A 7,411-nucleotide genomic window follows, 5' to 3' on the forward strand; every position below is an offset into this window, starting at 1 on the left:
TGCAGCTGAGTATGAAGCCTTGCTCCATGGTCTCCGGATGGCTAAGGAGATGAATCTAAGTCGAGTTAAGTGCTTCGGTGACTCGGACCTTGTGTCTTAGCAAGTGTCTGGCACTTGGGATTCCAAGGACCCACTAATGGCAGCGTATCGTCGGGAGGTGGATACTGTTGCAGGTTATTTCAAAGGCTATCAGGTGGACCACGTGGACCGGCGGAAAAATGAAGTGGCGAACGCTTTAAGCCGGCTGGGCTCTCAGCGCAAACCGGTCCCGCCCAATGTTTTTCTGGATGTGCTACACAACCCGTCGGTCAAGATCCCTGGTGAAGAGGATTTGGCTATTCCTGGTCCGGAGGCTCAATTGGTGGCAGCTCTTCATGTTATTCCGGATTGGACGCTTCCTTACCTGGCGTACAAGAACTGGGGCGAGTTGCTAGAGGATGAGATTCTGGCCCGGCAGATAATCCGGCGATCCAAGTCCATGGCTATCATCAACAGCGAGTTGCATCATTGCAGTGTATCAGGAGCTTTTCAACGCTGTGTGTCTCCTGAAGAAGGCCGTGAAATTTTGCGTGAGATCCACGAAGGAGATTGTGGTCACCACGCCGGTTCAAAGTCTCTGGTGGCTAAAGCGTTTCGCCATGGCTTCTATTGGTTAACTGCTCATGCTGATGCGGAGAATCTGGTCAGACGATGTGATGGTTGCCAAAGGTTCTCAAGATGTGCTCATGTACTAGCTCAAGAATTGAGAATGATTCCAATTACTTGGCCGTTTGCGACTTGGGGGCTGTATATGGTTGGGCCTTTCAAAAGGTCCAAAGATAAGAAGACCCACCTCCTGGTGGCGGTTGACAAGTTTACAAAGTGGGTGGAGGCAGAACATGTTAGCAAGTGTGATGCGGCCACGGCAGTTCAGTTCATCAAAAAGGTGATTTTCCGGTTTGGCTTTCCGCACAGTATTATCACAGATAATGGTACCAATTTGTCCAAAGGTGCTATGAAGGAGTTCTGCGAACGGGAGCACATCCGGCTCGACGTTTCATCAGTGGCACATCCACAGTCCAATGGTCAAGAAGAAAGAGCTAATCAAGAGATCTTGAGAGGCATCAAGCGCCGGCTCATGGTTCCTTTGCAGAGAACGCCGGGTTGTTGGGTAGAAGAATTACCATCTGTGTTATGGAGCATCAATACAACACCCAACAGATCAACAGGATACACACCATTCTTCATGGTTTATGCAGCGGAGGCGGTTCTCCCCAGTGATATCCGTCATGATTCACCTCGTGTAACGGCTTATATTGAAGCGGACAACGAGACAACACGGCAAGATGCTTTGGACCGGTTGGATGAAGAGCGTGACATCGCAGCCGCCCGATCGGCGATTTACCAGTAGGATCTTCATCGTTATCACAGTCGCCGAGTCAGAACCAGAACCTTTCAGGAAGGAGATTTGGTGCTTCGTCTCATCCAAGATCAGACTGATATGCATAAGTTATCCCCACCTTGGGAGGGGCCTTTCATGGTCAGCAAGAATCTGCACAACGGGTCGTACTATCTGATCGATATTCGAGAGCATAAAGACTCATGTACATCAGAGGAGGAGACTAACAGGCCGTGGAACATAGCTCATCTTCGGCCTTACTATACCTGAGCCATTGGCTATACTTATGTACATATTACGACAATGTATATATTATGATTAAATATAATAAACCGGAACCTCAGCTAAAGCGGGGTATCTGTTCTTTTACATCATGTGTGATTACACGGAGTTATTCTAAAGCGGCTTCCGGTTTACCCCTTGAGTTCGCTTTGCTAAAAGCATCGTGTTATATCACTTGGAGGATTGGTCGTGTCCGAACCAATACCATGCCTCTTGATAGGCGAGAGCCACCAGATCACTTGGGGACTTGGTCATGTCTGAACCAGTCATGCCTCTTGATCGACTTAAGGCCACAGAATCACTTGGGGGCTTGGTCGAACCGGAACCATGACCATGCCACTTGATCGGCATAAATGCCACGGTTTCATTTGGGGACCTGGCTGACTAGAACCATAGTTACACCTAACGGGAGCTTGGTCGTGTTCGGCCATGGTAACACCATCTGATCAGCTCAAATAAACCTTTTTTTGCAACGTTTTGTCATTGCACTTGATTTACACTTTTCTTTGAAGGGTTTTTTTTGCTTTTATTGCGTTTTTTAAAACCGACAAAGTTTTTTAACCAATCCATTGACGGAACACAGTTCACGTCAATCCGAAGAATATTTGCCCGGTTTGATCCTTGTTGTTAACATCCTCTTATGGAGCAACACGATGTTTATTATAACCCGGCACGGTTTACATGGTAAACCAGAGTCATATATATACAGGAGCTGTTATCTCCTCAATAGTGTGGGTTTGCAAAACTCCGCTTCAAGATTGGCCAAGCCAACTTCACGCTCAACGATGGCAGGTATTATGTATCTCAAAATTTTGATCATATACTTAAAATTTTGTTTTGGATGTTTTGATTTCATATATGCAGACATCATATTCCGCCTGACGGTACAACCGCGGTGGCACTTGATGAATTTCTCATTTCAGAAAGTGCTTTGGAAAGTTCATCACCACAGGAAGAACAAATTATGCACGAAGGCATATCAACATCAAAAGTATTAGCTAGCCTATTACAAGGCAACATGGTGCCCATAATAATATAATTGTTTTTCGCAAAGGAGAGGCAGTTTTAAAACCGGCTTCCGGTTCAAGCTTGGTCACCAGCCTGGCCTGATGGTTGTGGGTCATCCTGCGCCGCTTCAGCCTCCGTTTCTCTACCCAGTGGCTGGAAATCCATAGTTGTCCAATCGATTCCCATTAATGCTTGAAAAACAGCTTCATCATGGATCAGCAATGACGAGTCAATATCGGGAGCGTAAGTATGCTTACGGATTGGAGGGATCAGATTTTCCGATTCATGGATTGGTGCAGCTATTCGCTTGTTCTGACTGTCATATTGGGCTTGATAATGAGACAAGTCTGCTTCTTCAGCTAATTGACAAGCTAGTGGACGTACCTCCCGGTTTATTGCTCACAGATCCTCTTCATCAAATTCTGACCCGTCTTCCTTCAAGCTGGGATAGCCCTGAGCAGCTTCAATAGGATCAAAATCTGGCACCCAGGCTTTTGCCCGGATTAAGGCATTGATTGCACCGGTTCGAGCAGCAGATTTCTTCAACTCTTCAACCCGGGTAGGAAGCACCGACAGTTTCATCAGAGTATCTTGAATCAAAGTGGGCGCCAGTTTGTTATGAGATGTGGTACAGATGATCCGCTGGGCACCAGTATACAATTGTTCAACCAATGTATAGGCGGCTTTCAGTTTCTTCCGCACATCTGACCCCAAGTGACCAATGCATGTCCCTGAAATACCATAAAGGGTTAATAAACCGGCGACTCTGTAAGAAGGCAGAGCCAATTCGGAAGGCAAACTGGCTTACCAAAGATAGCAGTAGTCATGGCATGCACGTGTCGCTTTATGCTGGTCAGTTCATCCGCCACTGGTTTTAGTGCAGCCTCGGCATCCTCTGCTCGTTTGATCAAAGCGGACTTTTCAGTGGCCCAATCTGCCCGTTTCTTCTTGAAGCTCTCCTTAAGATGTTCCATGGCGCTTAAAGCGCTAGCCAACTCCTCTTTTGCTTTGGAGGTTTCAGCCTGTTGGGTTTTCAGGTTTTCTTGGAGATCGGTGACTTGGTTTTCTTTCGTCTTCAGCTCCGCCTGCATGCATACAGATATATGCTTCAACAAATCGGTATAAGGATTCAAGTACCAATCACATAACAAGTTATGCACTTAGCACTTGGGGGCTAATGCATATTCGATCTTCATCTTTCAATTTCTTGCAAAGTCCCAAGATCAATATAAGTATTCAACTTGGCACTTGGGGGGTAATGGTTATTTGCTCGTATATATATTCTGATGCGGCAATCTCAATTACTTAAAGTACCGGTTTAACTACGCTAAGTTGAACCGACCCTTGGGGGCTACATCGGCAAAAGTTCAAAGTATTAAGATTTATGATAGTAAGTCCCGGTTTGAAAGAATATTACAAACCGCCCCTTGGGGGCTAGGAGAGTCAGCAAGAATGGAAGCATACAAGCAGGAAGGAGCATATGGAAGTTACCTCATATTTATCTTTCATCATATTAACCAGACCGGCTTCATAGTCGCGACTGGTATACAACCGGTTCAGATAGCCGGAATGGATATCTTGGGCGTTCAGAGTAGCATAAGTTGTCAGATCAGCGTTCCACTTGCCTTTGCCAAAGGCAGCCCATTCTTCCTTGGCAGAATGTTTGGATAAAGCGACAGGATTTCTTGGCTCAGTATGGCCAGTGCCAGTAATGATAACCTCATCATCCTGGGTACCGCCGGTTTGCACTGGGGCTGTTGGCTTGTTAGTAGGTTTTGCTGGACCGGTGGAGCTTTCAATCCGGATGGAACATGTGGGCTGATTGACAGGACCTGAGGCATCAGTAGGTCTCTCTTCAGCAATAAGACCATCGTCTTGCTGCGGTGGATCGTTGGGTATATCCTTAGGAATAGCCGCTTCAAGATTGGGTGTCTTGCCTGGTTCAAGAACGACATCTTCTTCGGCCGCTTTGTCCAGGCGGGCCTTCTTGCTTGGCCTAGGTTTGGCCTTGAGAAGAATAACAAAATCAAATACAGCATATGTTCTAAGGCGATGTACTGCAAACATCACAATAAGTATAGCTTACCCAAGCACCGTTTTGAGCGGTGGGAGCTGAGTAGCCGATGACTCGCCAGAAGATGAGTGGGAAGTAACCTGGTAATCGGAGTCAGACGGATTAAGAGGTTGACGAAAGCAGCCCGCTTTAGGACAAGCACTGACAAGCAAATTAGAGACCTCTGAATGGCATTTCCGAACCGGACTGTTCGGTAAATCGGCGGAGGTAACTACCTGGCCGCTGTGCCGGGTTGTGCGACGAGCTTCGTGTTGTTGGGTCTTCATAAGAAATTAAGGATCCAAATAAGCAAGAGGATGAGAAAATTAACTTTCTGGTTTGCCTGACGGATTTTTTGTGAAGGCAAAGTTTCTGAATCGGAAGAGAGAATAATTACCTCTGCAACATCCGCGTGGCTGGCTTCGGCATCATCCTGACAAATATCATCATCAATAAGACGCGTGAAAAATAAACCAAGTGAGTCAAGATCTACCTGAAAGTCCGGATTATCCACATCATCATCAGGGGCCGGATTAGAAGATGAAGTGGTTCTTTTCCTGTGGGCAGTCTTCTTCACAGCTTTAGTCTTTTGCCGAGTTGCTCTTTCCGGTTTATCTGGCTTTTCTGGTTTCTCCTGCGACAGTTTCTTGCTCCAAAACGGATCATTTCCCTGATTACATAGACACTAATATTAAACAAAGACTAGATATATCATTAACAGATTCAGCAAAAAGAAAAATCAAAGTCTTACAACTGGCAGTTTGTTGGTGGCACAGAAGGGAAGCAGGCCGTTTCTAGCACAGACGTGTTCCGGTTCATTCATCATCTTATTCACAGCCTCTGTGATTTCTTCATCGGTGAGCTGGATTTTGGAATGTCGCAGTGGGTCATCAACACTGCCAGTATACTCGCACATCAAACCGGAGTGCTGACTAAGGGGCAGTATGCTCCATGATATCCAACAGCGAGCGAGATCAACCCCTGTTAAACCGTTGGCCATAAAGGCTCTGAGCTTTGACAGTTGAGGAGCATATTTGCTTCTCTCTTGTGCAGTCAATCTTTGTGGAAAAGGGTGTGTATTGCTGAGCCGCTCCGGACGAAAGCCAGGCAAGGGATTCTCACCAGCAGGGGAGGTGTCTTTGCAGTAGAACCATGTCTGATTCCATTCTTTGGGGTGGCTATGGAGTTTGGCGTGAGGGTATGTGACCTCTTTCTTTTCTGAATCGCCACGCCACCCAACTCCGTATTGGAGCCGTTAGTAAACTCAGTACGGCGGTTTAGATGGAAAAGGTCTCGGAACAATTCCACTGTGGGCTCCTCTTGAAAGAACGCTTCACAGAGCACTTGGAAGTGACACATATTTGTAACAGAGTTGGGGCTAGTATCTTGTAGATGGAGCTGGAAATCGGCTAAAACATCCCGGTAAAATTTAGAGCCAGGCGGCTTAAAGCCCCGGGCTAAGTGATCTATGAAAACAACAACCTCTCCTTCTCGAGGTGTGGGAGGGCATTCTTTGCCAGGAGCCCTCCAATGGATGGTATCTTTGCTGCCTAAAGCGCCAATCAGGACTAAATCGTCCAGTTGAGCCTCTGTGATGCGAGAAGGAACCCAATTGCACTCATACACTTGCTTGGCCATGATGGAATCTACAAGGTAGAAGATCCCGGTTCAAAAATGCATTTGATCAAGATACATTGGTATGGGCACTGTTAAACCGGAGACAGAACTATCTGAACCGAAGTTTTATGAAGCAACAAGCATCTGGCGGTTCAATAAGGGGACTAATGGCATATACCAGTTTGGGAAAAAATTCTATAAGGTTAAACCTCCTGATCTAAGCATTGCGGATGGACAAGTACGCAGAAACAGGTTTCACAAGATTTCCTTATAGCATTGGATCTGAAGCAAGTTCAGAAAAGAGATAAATACTTAGAGGTTCAAAGGAGTAGTACTGAACCAATGAGCAAAACGTTCATATAGATCTATGGTTTTGAGATGCATAAGTGAAGGCGAAGGTCAAACAACTATCATTGCACAGAGTAAAGATTTGCGGATTCATCTAAAGATCTATCGTATGAGCAAGAGGCAGACGATGAATACTGAAGAACTGTGAAACCCTAAAACAGATCTGCAGGGGAAAGGATAGAAGGTTTACCGGAGCTGAGGAAGACGCGGAAGGTTGCCGCGATGCTCTGGTGCGCCCAGGTTGATGCAGCGGCCAAGGTTGAGGCAGAGGTCGACGGTGGAGGCGGAGCTCTAAAGCCGGGCAATGCGAGGAAGACGAAGCAGAAGGGGAAGAAGGGAAAGAGAAAGGAAATAACCCTTCGGTCCTATTTATAAGGCAAAAAGACATGTGTTAGGTGCGACAATCAAGGGGCCACAAAACGGAGCTGTCGCCTCGATTTCTGCAGATATATTAAATAAAGAAGCATAATGGATATCTTCATTATGACAGGTGACGTCACTCCGGTTTACAGTAATCAGAGAAGATGACATCATGGCGGTTTACCAATTTATGAGAAGACGTTGAAGATGAAGTTTTTGTTAAAGGATTGACATGAACCCGTTCAAATCAATCTGGGGCCTAATGTTGGGGATATTACTACTGGGCGTAAACCGGTCAATCTGGGCCGGGTTAACTTCGTTAGTAGTTAAGTATGTTAAAACCCAAGTAGACAGAGGAGGGCTCA

Source organism: Triticum aestivum, chromosome 3A, assembly GCF_018294505.1.
Source record: "Triticum aestivum cultivar Chinese Spring chromosome 3A, IWGSC CS RefSeq v2.1, whole genome shotgun sequence".
NCBI classification, from domain to species: Eukaryota; Viridiplantae; Streptophyta; class Magnoliopsida; order Poales; family Poaceae; genus Triticum; species Triticum aestivum.